The following is a 16636-nucleotide window of genomic DNA, read 5'->3' as shown; positions in this document are numbered from 1 at the left end:
GTAATGTACCTACTTACATTATTTTCTCGTTGGAAAAACCCTTTTACTCGTTTCTCACCCATGAAATGGGGTGTGTGTGGGTCTCACCTGTCCTGTGGGTACCACAACACACCGGAATACATATTAAAAAAGCAGCGTACCTACTCCATCTCTTAGGACATCACGGTATGGCTTGTGCGTGCTACCGTGACGTACATTACTAACAATTAGTGGGGAGTGATATTTTCTTTCTTGTTTCCTCAATTACTGTTGTGTAATATATCCTTAATCTTTTAACTTATCATCAATATATGCGAATAATTTGGTCAATTAATTAACATCATACGCGACTATTAAAAAGTATTTTTGACAACAGGACTTCAGTACCAACCGAGTCTGGTCGTGTCAAATTTCCATTAAATAAGTTTATGAGGAGTGTAGTAAAAAAAAATATCGAAATTTCCAGAACAGTTCGAACTGCGTTTAGTATGCATTTAGCAAAACATTAAATTTTGCATTGCACATATGTACATCACGTAATGTTCCCAAACTTCATCGAGTGCGTTCGGAATTTACTATTTATGGCATTTGCAATTTGACTTGTCCATTGTTTTGTTACACGAATGGTGTTGTCTAACAGTTTCGAATTATATTAGTTGATTTTGCTCACACAAATATTAATAGAATATTAATAAACAGAGGTTCTCGTGCGATATTAATATAATATTTTTTTGTACCTTATATTTATTTTTTAAGTTTATAATTTGAAAGTTGACTAGCTGTTTTTATTAGTTTCCTTCTTTAGTAGGCACATTTTTTTATTATTTTTTTCGTACGAGCAGAATATTATTTTTTTTTTTCGAACGGGCAATATAAGCGTCTTCGTAAAACAGCAAAAGACAATCATACTTAGAAAAAAAAATTAACTAGGCAAATGAAATAAACCTTCTCAGTCATTTTATCCAAATCGGATAAATGGTTTAGGTAAAACATAACAAATTTTTTTTTTTTTTATGGACAAATTTATACTAAACTCATAAACGCGAAAGTCTGTCTGTAAAATAATCTCAGTAACTTAATTAACTTGAAATATCGCCTAACTACAAAATCATTTATTTTATTACCTTACGTAATAGACAGAAAATAATAATAATAATAAAATGTATTATTTTAATTTCAGAAGGTATTCACGTACATTTATCGACTACTCAGCAATTGTAACAAATGTCTCGTGTTGATATTTTTAATTTAATAAACTGCCTCGCGTCAAGTGTTAACAAAAGTCCACCTTCATTTCCTTTCACTCGGCTCCACTTTATGCTTTCATAATTTAAATGAATAAACAGCTAAGTTTTTAGTTCTCTAGAAAGCGCGAAATGAATAGTTATTTACAAAGTTCATAGTTCAAGTAGCGCTTTTAATATTAAGAGGCGTTCGTCGAGTTTAAAAATATGCTTACATCAAAGGTGAATTTATTTTGCTGTTTAAATAACATACTTAAATCGTGAGTAATGTACTTTAGCACTTATTCGTGTTATAGTTAATAATGTTTTCTCGGTTGGAATAGTGGTTAGATATTTAGAATTACATTCGTTGAGTTCAGTTCGAATACCGTGGCAATAAGAAATCAGATAATTGAAGTTAAAAAGGCAAAGTTTTTCTGTAATAAATTCAAAATAAGAATGATTGGTGGTGTAAATTTTCTTGTCATAGCATTTTCCAATTGAATTGAAATCGCAACCAGTGGAATCAATAAGACGGGGAGTTATATAATGTATAATTAGTTGTCTGTACGACTACGTACGATTAAAATCCATAAAAAGTTACCCTTCCCATTACCCCAAGGGGATATCCCTTAATGCTTTTCTTTATTTAGGTAATAAAATAAACCCATGTTTAAAGTGTCAGCTCTCTGGGCTCAAAAGTTTATGGTAACCATATTTAGATACTTATAAAATATACTTAAAGTAATTAATGCTTACGGATAAATATTGAGTAGGGGGCGAATTTTAAAAGCGTTTCAATAAACTCGTAACTCAAGTCGGTTACCGATTTACAATAACGCGTTAAATCTAAAAACTGACATTGAGATCATCCCTATAATGCATTCAAAAACGATTATAAAACTTGGCTATAATGTTAAAACATTACAGAATTAGTCTCGAGGAAAAATTCTGCAGCTGATCAAGCGTTTTGCAAGCACGTTCCTCACGATGAAGACTCCTTCAAACTTTCATCGCGTAAGTGTTCGAAACGACATTCTTGATCACGTTGTCGTCCTTTCATAATACGTTTTACAAATTACGCGTTTCATACAAATTTAATTCTTGTTCGAGTGCTTTCTTTGAAAGACGGTTAGCGGTTATTATGATCGGAATTTTAAAGGATCGAAAATCAGGGTTTGCTGTTAACGTAATCTAAGTTATTTAATAGTCGTTTTTTTTTCGTGTTCTTTGGAAAATCGTTTGAAATTGGTTATTTAATGGATTGCTCATTATGTAACTTATGTGTTTTCGTTTTTTGAAGCTATTTGGCGAGTTATGAAAAAAATATGAGAGTGTATGTCTATGTTGCGCGCGCACAGGGGCAACTTGATACCTTCTGTTATTTAAACAATGTTTTTGTTTTAGAATTTATCTTCTAATAGTGGTAAAAAAAGGAAGAAATTATATATTTATATCAAAATAATAATTACAATATTTTTATTGGGAATTAGATGATTATTATTTTATTGTTATCAAATATTCACATACAATTAAAAACTATTTTTAATTACCTTTTTGTTTATTGATGTATCCGTGTTAAGGTCATAGTCATTATTATTATCGATGTAAAATCTTAAAATAAAATATTAAAGTGATATGTTTTATATTCTAATACAAGGTAAGAATACGAGTTTTCGACCGCGGCTTCGCTCGCGATTTGGGGATTACTCTTCAGCCGTTTGGCATAATAACAACACTTATTCGTAGTTCAAGTTTGTGCCATACCAAAACACATCAAATTCGGTTCAGCGGTTGGCCCGTGAAAGAGCAACAGACAGACAAATAAACACACAGACAGAGTTACTTTCGCGTTTATAATATTAGTATGGATAGATATCATTGTATTTACCCATAATGTATTCTGTACTTTAAAATGATGATTTAAATATACACTAACTATGGAAGTAAACCATTTTTTTCCGTGAATGTGAAATATTATGTTAAATATAAAATTTACAGAGTATGTCTGCATCTTCTGAGCCATTTGCTCAAGGAAATTCATATTTACATGGTCGTTGCATAATACATTGAAATTATCATAAAGTAGGCAATGTATAAGCGTATGCTGAATGTGCAACTAGCTTAATACAAAATGCGAATACATCACCATATGCAAAGTCCATACGAATGTAGTTTTGAATATCTCATATATAAAAATATATCTTGATAACTCTGTGATAAATCCACATCGACTCACCGTATAATTACCATGAAGGTTATGTGTATTTAATTCGTGTGTATTTTTCATTGCTCGTTTTTAAATTTAAAAAAAACGAACGTGCCTTACAATAGTCGCATTGGATGTGCAACAATTTATATTTCACGTAATAAGCAGTATTCATATTATAGCCTCTAGGGAAATTATCCTGCTGAGTTTCTTTCGCCGGTTCTTTGTCTGTGGTAGAATTTTGACAATCAATAAGAATAAAGTAATTTGAAAACGGTTGAGTACCAGCCAGCTCAACGCGCGCACTCATTGGTTAAATCAAATAGCGCGCACTTCTACGGCTTCCTGTGACACACTTCCGTCCCATTTCACGAAATCACACCCAAAGATAACAGAAAAGCAAAGCAAAGATGTTACACATCAAAAAGTAACTATAAATGAGGACGCAGCACCGATACTCGAGAAGCATCGCTTCTCACGAACAGACCTCTACTGGAAATATTTATGCCATCCAATTTGTTGTAGCTCGTGACTATATGCACCATGTCAAGTTATCCTTTCAATCGATCGCCATGACAATTGCGATACATATATACACAGACAAATTAACATTTTCAGAGTTTTACTAGTAACATATAAACATTAATATCTATACTAATATTGTCAAAATCTCAACAAACTTTAAAGGTACGTTTTGAATGTGAAATCAATTTTGACTGCTTCGTTGGTGTCGATAAATTTTAATAAAAAATAACATTAATATTAATAACTCGAATACGTAATTAATAACGCAGTTTATAAATAATATTTACCCATATATTTAAACATATTATATATTTTATTAATTTAATTACATCTTCTGAACCACTTACGGAATTTCTGGTATAAAATCAAGCGCGCAGATACGGCAGTGCGGCTGGCGTTACGCCAAGTGCGAGCCGTGCTTTAGCGTTAATATTGTTTTAGTCCAGAATCCGTTCTATTGACGATAAGAATAAGAGATCATGGATATCCTTGTTTTAATTAATATAATTAAATTGAAATCTATAAACATATACCACTAAGTTCAATGAACTTTCATTTCTCTCGAGTTTAATGAAATAGATAAAAATGTCTATATTCAACTGTTTTGAACGCAAATCGAGTCTCTAATGATGACCGTAAAAAAGTTCATTCACTACAGGACTGTTTGTTCACGTTTTGTTGAAAATACATAAATAAACAAGGCAAGTTATAAGCGATATAGATGATTAAAATGGTTCGAGTTTTTATTTATCATCTGTATCCTTGTTGACTTTCAGGCACGAATTGTATTTAATTAAAATGATTGTGTATCTCAAATGCCGGAATATAATACAAAAACAAAATCTAAACACACAAACACATGTATACACAAACATGTATCACAATTGTCATGGCAATCGATTGAACAGCATATAATTTGATATGGCACAGAGTCACGAGCTAATAAAATATAATACAAATATAATAATCGGTATTTTTGTGTTCCGGTGAGTGAGCCAGTGTAACTACGGGCACAAGGAACATGACATCTTAGTTCCCAAGGCGGGTGGCGCATTGGCGATGTAATAAATGCTTAATATTCCTTACAGCGTCATATGCTCGCCTCCGTTTTCATATCTTGTATCAACGAAAACTACATGCTATTTTAATTTCTCTTTATTTTTCTTTGTTCTAGTTATCCTTATTTCGTACGCGTATAATTCACACAAAGTTACCTTTCCCAATTTATCCCCTTAAATTTAAATTTACCAAAAAACTTTTCTGAGTGAGCGTCTACGTCACCAAAGGTAACTCGTAAATTTCAAGTCACTAACCAAACGGTTCGGAGATCTCGTGATTTGTCAGTCGGAGTGTTTCGCTTATATACAATATGTATTTAGTAATGTGCCTTTTTTATTAATATTGCTGAATAAATAAGGCTTTACTAAATATAAATTAGTTAATTAATTGACTACTCTAATAAAAATATCAGCGGGATTTCATGATAAAAACGAATACCTCTGCGAGTAATAAATATGAAAATAAATTGTATAGCCACTTAAAGAATTTATTGAAAATAGAATTGCTTTTATAATTATATTTTACTGTATATATATTTCATGTGGATCGTTAGTTACATTAGCAGCCTGTAAATTTTTCACGGCTGGGCTAAGGCCTCCTCTCCCTTTGAAGAGAAGGTTTGAAGTATATTCCACCACGTTTCTCCAATGCGGGTTGGTTGAATACACATGTGGCAGAATTTCGTTGAATTTAAACACATGCTGGTTATGTCACGATGATTTCCTTCACCGCCGAGCACGAAGATGAATTATAAACACAAATTAAGCACATGAAAATTCAGTGGTGCCTGCCTGAGTTTGATTTCGAAATCATCGCTTAAGATGCACGCGTTCTAACCACTGGGCCATCTCGGCTCGAAAATATCAGCATTTTGATGTAATTTAGTAGTTCAGAGATATACACAAGTACAAACGAATTATATATATAGATAAGCATTGTATAAGTACTAAATACATAATTAATATAATATTATTTATTTTTACTAATTTAATGAACATTTGTATCTTCTCTTTGCTGCCATGTTCTACTTTAAGTCCAAAGATATAACCTCCCGTTGTAAATACTTTTGCAAAATTTATTTTATCTCTAGAAATGATTTTAATATTTGTATAAGAGATATGTGTTTTTTTTATTATAAAGTATAATCTGATCTTAAAATTATGAAAAATAATATTGAATAAAATCGTATAAACATTGTTAAGAAATAATAGCGTTTAGCGTGATATTATTATTTGTTAAGCTTTGTATTGGGGATGTGTTGGATACGTTTAAATACTAATAATACCACAACGCTTAAGCGGCGGATTTTTTATGACGTCATCATTACTTATTTATCTTGTACCTACTTTTCATAAAAGAAGCTAAATTATCGGCGTGCATTGTATTTGTAGTAGGGCTTTGTGCAAGCCCGTCTGGGTAGGAACCATCCACTCATCAGATATTTTATCGCCAAACAGTACTGCTCAGTATTGTTGTGTTTCGGTTTGAAGGGTGAGTGAGCCAGTGTAACTACAGGCACAAGGGACGTAACATCTTAGTTACCAAGGTTGGTGGCGCATTGGTGATGTAAGGAATAGTTAATATTTCTTACAACGCCATAGTCTATGGGCGGTGGTGACCACTTACCATCAGGTGGCCCATTTGCTCGTCCGCCTACCGTTACCATAAAAAAAAAAGATTTTCATTTGTCAGTTAATTGCGACGACTTAAATGATTCAATTCAATTTAAATTATTTACTTTTTAAAATATAATCATTTAATTTTAATAATGAGTTTAACTTTATAAATGGAAAGTATGAAGTGTTAAATTTCATTTAAATTAGTTCAATAATAACTTGGCAGCTGAACTGATGGACGCCTTTACTCGCCGATTATTATGTAAAAGTTTAGTAACAGAATTAAAAACGTAATTGTTGTGTCTAGTAAATTTACATTTTAGAATTTTAATAGAAATTATAACACTTAATTTTAATATCAAATTTGAATAATGTTTATTAAATATGTACATTCCAAACGAATGAGAAATAAGGCTAAACTGTTATATTATATATTTTCAATTATAGTTTTTTATCTCGTCTGTCTGTATGCACGTTTGCATTAATCTCGGAAGCTATTGTAGATATTTATATCAAGTTTTCGCTAGTATGATATATTAATTCTTAGAGAATATTTAGGCGTATAATTAATGTACAATGAGTTAGTTAAACTTATCTAGAGTTTTATGATATTTAACGGTTTAGTCAAATTATCTCCATCTATCTAAGAAAAATCTGTCATAATAAAATATACTTTATTCAAGTGGACTCTTTGAAGCTGCCAGCAATTTTGAATCGTTATTAATCAAAGTCGTGTTAATACATCATTTAAATGTATAAATTGGTAAAGCTCAAAGTATTTAAGGAATTTTATTACAAAGGCGAGTACGTTGCCAAAGAGAGGTTGAATTGATTTTGTGAAGACGGAGACTTGGTGTTATAAGTTTTTTTTTACTTCTCTACAACGTTTTCCATTATAGATCTTATAATTGTACATTATATTGTTGTAAATATATAGTTATCACCGTAAATATATCAACTGATATAAAACATCCCAAAGGGAGTCTGGAGCTCTGAAATTGTCAATATCCATAATGGTTTTTTCTTGATGAATAATTTCTATGTCAATAGAATTACCCCAAAGTATAATGCAATAAGATACGGTACTATGAAAATATCCAAATTATACTAAACGAGCAGTATCAGCGTCAGTTAGCAACCTTTACTAACCGTGTACGTTGCACAGCTGAGTCTACCAGCAAAGGATGTCCAATGGGAATTTCATTAGAGCGAATCTATAGTTACGCCTAAAAACATATAGGTATTATAATAATAAATTCATAGGTATTTATTCTTTTGGATGGGCGTGTACCACCTTCGTCTTCATCTACACTTTCCATCAAGTGAGATGGAAGACCAACGCCTATTACATTACAACTATAAAAAAAAATCAAATACATTAGATTTCTTTAGAGAGGTTCTCTTAAGGTAATCTCGTTAGCAAGCAAATAAACAATCTAAGAAAAATACGTCCCATAATTTGTAAGAAATTATGGAATATCGGAAATGACCATATTTGAAATTGGAATGACTGATATGTTTTTTCTTTATTCAATTTCTGACCCGTGGATTTAGTTCGTTGTTCAATTACTATGTTACTATTTGATTAGCTTATGTAAATATTTAATCAATTCCGTTTTCTCTGTTTATAGTCCAACTAAATAAATAAATCTTAGTGTGTTTACACATTCATAAATTGGTACAAGCTTCACAGACATCTCCACATTGACGACCTCCGTGGTCGAGTAGCGTGTACACCGGTTTTCATGGGTACGCCACTCCTAGGTCCCGGGTTCGATTCCCGGCCGAGTCGATGGAGAAAAAGTTTATTCGTTTTCTATATTTTCTTGGGTCTGGTTGTATGTGGTACCGTCGTTTCCTCTGATTTTCCATAACACAATTGCTTTTTATTCTTTTATTTTTTTTGAGCCGAGATGGCCCAGTGGTTAGAACGCGTGCATCTTAACTGATTTCGGGTTCAAACCCAGGTAGGCACCACTGAATTTTCATGTGCTTAATTTGTGTTTATAATTCATCTCGTGCTCGGCGGTGAAGGAAAACATCGTGAGGATACCTGCATGTGTCTAATTTCAACGAAATTCTGCCACATGTGTATTCCGCCAACCCTCCAGTGGAATATGCTCCAAAACCTCAAAGGGAGAGGAGCCCATAGCCCAGCAGTGGGAAAATTTACAGGCTGCTAATAAAATAATGAAAGTAATGTATGTGATGTTGTCCAATATAAAAAAAATAGAATAATAACTTCTAAGTCTTCCAAATAAACAGAAGCTATATCCCATTGAATAATAACAGTTGTCAAGTGTCAAATTATCGTTGTACTGTTCGCAACGTTCAAAGTAATCGCATCACTAAACGCTTGCTAAATTGTAGTTTGACACTTAACAGGACGTTCTAACTATCAAAACCATTTAACTGATCGGTTCGACTCACTGACCGTTTATTAATAATTGACTTAACTAACTGAATGTCGAATGTTGCATTATTATGACGATGAATATTTATGTTTATGGTAAATATTCATTTTTAATTTGAGTTTTATTTATTAAATAATGATCAAAATCAAAGTTAGATCAGATTGGTTTTTAATCTGGGCGTTGATTTGTTATGTACATTTATTTGTGTTTTTCATCATTTGTCAAATTCATTACGTTTTTTTTTATTATTTATAGCACGAAGATAGTGCGATAAAAGGACTACGTTGCTATGTGTATTAAGTTTAATTATTTCTATGCTTTTTTTATTTTTAATGTACCTTAAGTGGTTGAAGATCAAACTGTATACCCCATCTTCCGACAGAAACAGTAGTTGTAGATAATGCAGCTTACGATAATTTTGGTTAAGTAAAATATCGAAATCCAAAATATATATAAAAAAAAATGACAACATCAGAAAATACACGACCGATGACTTATTAAATTATCTTGGTTTCACTGCATTGTGATGGTCTCCTTATCCCAGATCCTAATGCAATCGAAAATATATGGTAAAGCAAAAAATTATAATTATTATACTTCAATAACTTTCGTTTTCAATGAAGCATTTGATGAAATGTCGTTTGGGTTTATGTAGAAACATTGAGAAAACAGAAGACAAGTATTTTTAGTTTACTATAATGGTCTTTTATTCTTCCTATCTATCTTACCTATCTATCTCTACCTAACTATCTCTTGGTACGTCAATATGTGTATTTGCTATTTATTTGAACTCACTAAATAAACACGATGTGATACGAACATAAATGTGATTTAAATATATTAACATGAACAAAAATTCTAATACTTATTTAACAAACATGTTATTTTTTATAAAATCTTTGTTTATTGTATATATTTTTCTGGACTACTCACACGCTACAATGTGATGCCACATCATAATAATTCTATGTCCTCGGGAGGTATAAATTGTAAAGAAAAATACTTGGTGGTAGGGCTTTGTGCAAGCCCGTCTGGGTAGGTATCACCAACTTATCGGATATTCTACCGCCAAACAGCAGTACTCAGTATTGTTGTATTCCGGTTTGAAGGGTGAGTGAGCCAGTGTAACTACAGGCACAAGGGACGTAATATCTTAGTTCCCAAGGTTGGTGGCGTATTGGTGATGTATGGAATGGTTAATATTTTTTACAACGCCTTTGTCTATGGGCGGTGAAGACCAATTAGCATTTGCTCGTCCGCCTACCGATATCATAAAAAAAATAATTGTTTAACAATAAATATTATTAGAAAAGAATAATACGGAATATTGCCCAATGGATTCCTTCATTCCTTCATCGTTTATTTGAAATTGGGAATATATGGTAGAGCATATTTCCAGTTGACTGTGAATCTGTTCTGTCATTAAAGTTAGTGTGACACTAGCTGTTCCACTATACAACTGTTCGTAGCAATACAACACACTCTAAACAGTTTACATTGCAAACTTGCACTGTAGCGACTGTGAAAAAGAGTGGGGCGCGTCATCGAGGATTGAACCATCTACATTTCCATACTTCAATTGATTATACTGATTTTGTTTTTTTTTTTTTTTAATCATTTCGCTAAGCCAGTTATATATCCTTTGAAATAGACATACATTTTACAAAATTAAAATTAAGTTAATTGTAAAGATAAATATAAAATATCATATGTCTACATTTTGGTAAATATTTCAGTACATGTGTCATAAATGAAATTGTATGAAATTTCGGTTTTCACTTTTCGTGACATTTTCGCTTATTGAAATGAATATTTGCACATCTTCATTGTTATCGAAAATACAACTTGGAAATACAAGACTACATAAAAATTCACGAAACAACTAAAAGAAGATTGGAAATACAAAAGTTGGCGACGTTTCGATAGAGGGACTACACACACTGTTTCTTAATATTAAATTCTACATATAAATATATATTGAGAAGACTATTATAATGAGTCTTAGGAAAAATCAATCAAATCCCTAAAATTATTGGGACTCGTTAATTAGTAAAATATGAACCGATGACAGTCTGGTGAATAGCTAGTTCGAAATAAAAAATAAAAAAAAACTACTGAAAAGGAACTACGGAAAACTTAGCAGTTGTTCTCATTGCAAGTCGTTTTTAATAAATTGAATACAAATTATATATGTTATTTCACTTACTTTCAAATAATTAGCGAATTAGTTACTAACACAGAAAAAAATTATAAGAAAAGTTATATCACTAAAAAAAAAATGCTTAATGTTTTTGTAAGATGATACTATCGGATACTATGTTTTAGCTTAATTTACAAAACTGCTGTCATTTATTTTGATTTAATATATATCTTTTTTATAATTAAAATACATTGATTAAATATCGTTACTATTTTTTTTTTTTTGGAGAATAACACAAATATATATTTTTTGTATTGACAGCGATTCTCAGCGTACAAGTGTGTATTCTGATCGATGAGAAGAATCGTGTGGTGAATTAAGCTGAAAACTCTCAGGGTTTACTCAAGTCCTGCGGTCATGAGATACGTCACTTGCAACTTCTGACAGGCAGACTGAAACACAATAAATAAATCTGGCTGACGGCGATGGATAACAAGACGTGTTTAGTTATACTCGTACCGTAATAAGAAAATTGTATTTGATATATTATATATTTATATAATTTTATAAAAAAGTGGTCGTCTATTGGTCGAAATTCGTCCGTAATTAATTGCTAATAAAATGTTAGACGCGTTGTCAATCCTAAAAAAATCAAATGTATAATATAAAAAATGTCATTGATTTTCGTCTTTGACATGACGTGTGTTGTCATCGACACTGTACGTAAACTATGAATGTTTATTATAAATATTATGTATATAAACGTGTATGTGTTACTTAAATATATATCTCTAATAGATGTTAGTTCCCAACCTTGGGAACTAAGATGTTACGCAACTTGTGCCCGTAGTTACACTGGCTCACTCACCCTTCAAACCAGAACACAACAATACTGAGCACCTACTGCTGTTTGGCGTTAGAATATCTGATGAGTCGGTGGTACCTATCCAGACGGGCTTGCACAAAGCCCTACCACCAAGTATTGTTTGAGAGGTCGATGGTGCATTCACAATGCAAGGAATGGTTAGAGTTTCTTGCAGGGTCAATGTCTATGGGCGTTAGTGCCCTCTTACTGTTACTTTCATAATGTTTGGGGACTGGTTAACGAAGTGGTTATAGATTCTAAGCTCGCTAATACTGCCAGACCAGTCGCGATGTTGCAACAGTGTTTTAACGATCTCTCCTCAACCCAAAAAGAAATAATTCAGTGGTCCAATTCTGATAGTACAATGCTTTCCCTGCACCTTAGATAATGAAGGGCCTATTTATGACAAATATTTTCATGTCCCACTATGATGAATGTTTGCCAAATTGCCTAATGACTGGAAGACGTGAAACTAAACGTGAAGCAATACTGGCCTTTCATGATATTAATTATTCTTTTTTACTTCTAAAAAAAAACACTAACTATAAAAACGGAAACACAACATTATTGAGTGTTAGAATGACAAGTATGCATATGTCCTTGATTATTTATTCCTATGATTATTTATTACAAGATTAATTTCGTTATCAACATTCCTAACACTTATACAAAATGTCCTCATAGAGAAAAATTTCCCGAAGCGCGATACAAAAGGACCATAACTTTCAAAGTGAGACTAACCCCAAACCAACACTTTCTGCGCTTTACCTTTAAACCTAGGCACAAAGCCAAAGCTCGGTGACCTAACTACCGGAGCTTGCAGGTCCTTCGTAAAGTTCGATTTGGCACAATTAATGATTTTCTGATTTTCACTTGCTAGACATCTCATGCCGGTATTATGTATCATTTAATTTTGGAAATTTTAGTCTTAAATTGAATGAATTTATAATTTAGAATAAACAAAGTATACAATAATATATTTCGGTGTATTTATCGAAGTTTTCGTTCGACATTGAATTCATTTATACAGTAACTGTTGACTTTTATGCCCCTCTTACAAATATACATTTTTTTGTTTTTAATGAAACGCTATTCCAGGAACGACACAAAAGAAATTTATTAAGCCAGACGGATTTCTAGTGATTAAATATTATTTCATATTATACGTTAAGAAGATCATTTATTTTAAAGCGTATTTGATATTTGATACAGGAACGATTTGAAAATTACTTGAAAATATATGTGAAATAATATCAAAGCTAATTTAAAACGTATATTAAGTTACATTCTTAAGCTTTTCTACCCATCTTTATACAACTCTACTACAGATCTATGTAAAAAATTGTATGTATAAAATTATCGGAGTTTATCCTTCTCGAACGTCACATGCATTCATATAAATTTGAATATAATTTATGAAAAACGTAAATTCAAGGAAATATCGTATAAGTGAAATTAAAAAACGAATGCAATGGCGTAAAAAAAAACCAGTACAGTGTAATGGCATTGTCAAAACAAGAAGAGATGCATTTCTTACAATGAACTACGAAATTAAAATCCGGTCCCCTTATTGATCATATTGTTCCGTAGCCAAATGGCAAAAAACGGAACCCTTATAGATTCGTCATGTCTGTCTGTCTGTCTGTCTGTCTATCCGTCCGTATGTCGCTGTTGAACCTTGGTAAGTAGATGTATTCTGTGAACCGCATTAAGATTTTCAGGCAAAAATAGAAAAAAAAAAACTTTTATTTTGGGGGTTTTACTTAGAAGTGAAACTCAAAAATTATTTCTTCACTAAACCCATACGTGTGTATGTATATGTAAAATAATATGGGGTATCTATGGATAGGTTTTCAAAAATGATATAGAGGTTTCTAATATCATTTTTTTTTCTAATCTGAACAGTTTACGCGAGAGACACTTCCTAAGTGGTAAAATGTGTCCCCCCCCCCCTTTTAATTTCGAAAATAAGAGAATGATATAGCTAAACAAATATATGATGTACTTTACCATGCAAACTTCCACTGAAAATTGATTAGAACGAAAACTAGTCGGTAGTTTTTTTTAATACGTCATAAATCGTAAACCGCAAATTCCTTCCATTAATCAACTCAAATTTTAAAATGAAAAATTGGATATCATAAACATAAACCTTGTTACTTGCTGCTATGGAACCCGTCATGGGTGAGTCCGACTCGCATTTGGCCGCTTTTTTTTATTTTTAAGTTACGAAATGATGTTCTCATATTATGAAAAAAGGTCGATGGAGCGCATATAACATTATATAGAAGTAATAAAAAGGAAGACGCCAGAGCTTTCTAAAATTAAATTGCATGTCCCACGTAATTAGCCTCGATACCCTATTAAAAAATACGTTCGCTATGACTAGACAACGTTCTGTTACATCCCTGCAATGACAGTATTAATAATGATTAAGCGACTTTAAATTTCTACACAATTATGTTCCATCAGTAAAAGTTCAGATCGATTTAGATCGCGGAACCATAAACACTTGCCGAGTTTCCTATCCAATAATTATTATCTTCAAATTTATTTGTGCTAATAAAAATATTCCTTTTCAAAAAGATTCCGAGTTTTTCTCTTGATAACAATACGAGTACAGGGAGATTCTCACTAATTACTCGATGCACTTATAATTCTATAAACAGATTTGACATCGATATGCACTATCAAAACATCTATAGCTTTAAGAAATCGTAACATTATTATCATTGGTTATGGTTTACAATTTTTATTTTTATGTTAAGCTTATCATATAATTGTGTAAGTTTGTGCTAGTTTAAATTTTTATTATTAATTTATGAGTGGATAACTTTTTTTTTGTAATTCAATAGTGTTGTAAATACCTGTAGTGGTGTATCACGCTGCACAGGTCCGTGTACTTGTGATTGCATTGTTTTTGTGAATATGCCGACGGTGTTTTAAATAAATAAAGGCAAATTCTCAGTTCTTGTATGTACTGGGCCTGTAGTTTTATAACTTGAGGCTTAAATTATAAAACAAAAGAAAGACGAAACGCAATATAAATACGAATACTTTTATTATTATATGACTAAAAATGAACGCTCCCAGTCGCGACACTGCGGGCTATAGTATATTAGTTTGCTATTGGTAATTTATCTGGTCTACTAGTTATATGTGATCTATCTATCTTCTCTCATTGGTCAGAATTTGTAACGTTTTAATAATTTTATTGCTAAGCAAGTGTGTCGCCGTCTTGTGATCTCTTATAAACAGACATCCTAAGTCTATATCCGTCTTATAAACAATTGTTTCTGACGCGAGGTTGTTGACCGGCATCTCTCACACGGAACAGAGAATTTTAAAGAAATGACATGAGTTTTTTCAAATAAATATGTAATGAATTATTATAATTTCAATTGGTATAATAATACTTGCATTCGAGTATATTTTGATATTTTTTTATGGTATAGGTTGGCGGACGATGATATGGGCCACCTGATGTTAAGTGGTCACCACTGCATAGACAATGGTGCTGTAAGAAATGTTAACCATTCCTTACATCGCCAATGCGCCATAAACCTAAGATGTTATGTCCCCTGTGCCTGTGTTTACACTGGCTCACTCACCCTTCAAACCGGAATACAACAATACTGAGTACTGTTGTTTGTTATTGGTTCAAGTTACCACAGTTTCCTAATTATGTTATGATAACCAATGCAAACCTACGAAGACTTTGTGTTAGTTATTTTACATTATATTTTATTGGATTTTTTAAATGCCTCACTGTTAGTCAAAAAAGTGACTACAATTACACCGAAATGGCATTATATGGAAGATACTTTATACAACGTTATAAAAAAATAAAGTAGTTTATTTTCCGAACCGATTGTAATTTTTAATTTGTCAATCAATAAATAAGTGCTTTAATATCGAATAAAGGATTTTGATTTGATTTAAAGCGCTTGTTGGAGCAGAAGTGAACTAATATGAACAGTGAAGCTTAGGAAGGAACGTTGTTGCATCAGCATAGCCTATCTTAAAACCATATAATGCTTGTACTATAGGTACTTTATGCTTGCAATTTAGAGTCTGCTAGTACTTATAAGGAAATAAAGATATATTGAAAACATGAAATAAATGCAATAGATTTAATAACCTCCCTTTTCCATTAATAAGATAGAATATTCGATGTAAATGCATGATTTCAATGACTATTCATTGCTTTGGTAAAAACACATACGTATGAATTTTAGAATATTCTAGCAAGTTTTAACGTTTTGATGAATTTATTTATGATATGATATGAATTTAATTTGTACCTTATAAGACTCAGAAATAACGCAGCAGTCTACATACATACATACTATATACGAAAAAAACCTAATTCTACATTTTTACAATATCGGTATGAAATATTGGACCCTAACCTTTAACTAGCCTGATCACCGATATAATGATTTTTTTTGTTCTTTTTTTTTTTTAAACTGGTATCATGTAACGTCATGTTGTAGAAATATTCAGGTCATCCGGATATGTTTCTAAATTTAAATCATTTACGAGGACATAATATAATAACAAAAAAAAAACAGTTTTTAAATCTCGAATTATCAGATTAAACTTA

At 31.8% G+C, this 16636-nt stretch overlaps 1 protein-coding gene across 1 annotated transcript in view; it reads right to left on the bottom strand.

Annotated features, from left to right (window-relative positions):
• Positions 1-16636, bottom strand: part of LOC125072403 (leucine-rich repeat-containing protein 24-like) — a 44277-nt gene that overhangs the window by 12526 nt on the left and 15115 nt on the right. The gene's annotated exons all lie outside the window — the stretch shown is intronic.

Source organism: Vanessa atalanta, chromosome 21 (genome assembly GCF_905147765.1).
Source record: "Vanessa atalanta chromosome 21, ilVanAtal1.2, whole genome shotgun sequence".
In the NCBI taxonomy this organism is placed as follows: Eukaryota; Metazoa; Arthropoda; class Insecta; order Lepidoptera; family Nymphalidae; genus Vanessa; species Vanessa atalanta.
This window is presented reverse-complemented; position numbering and strand designations above follow the sequence as displayed.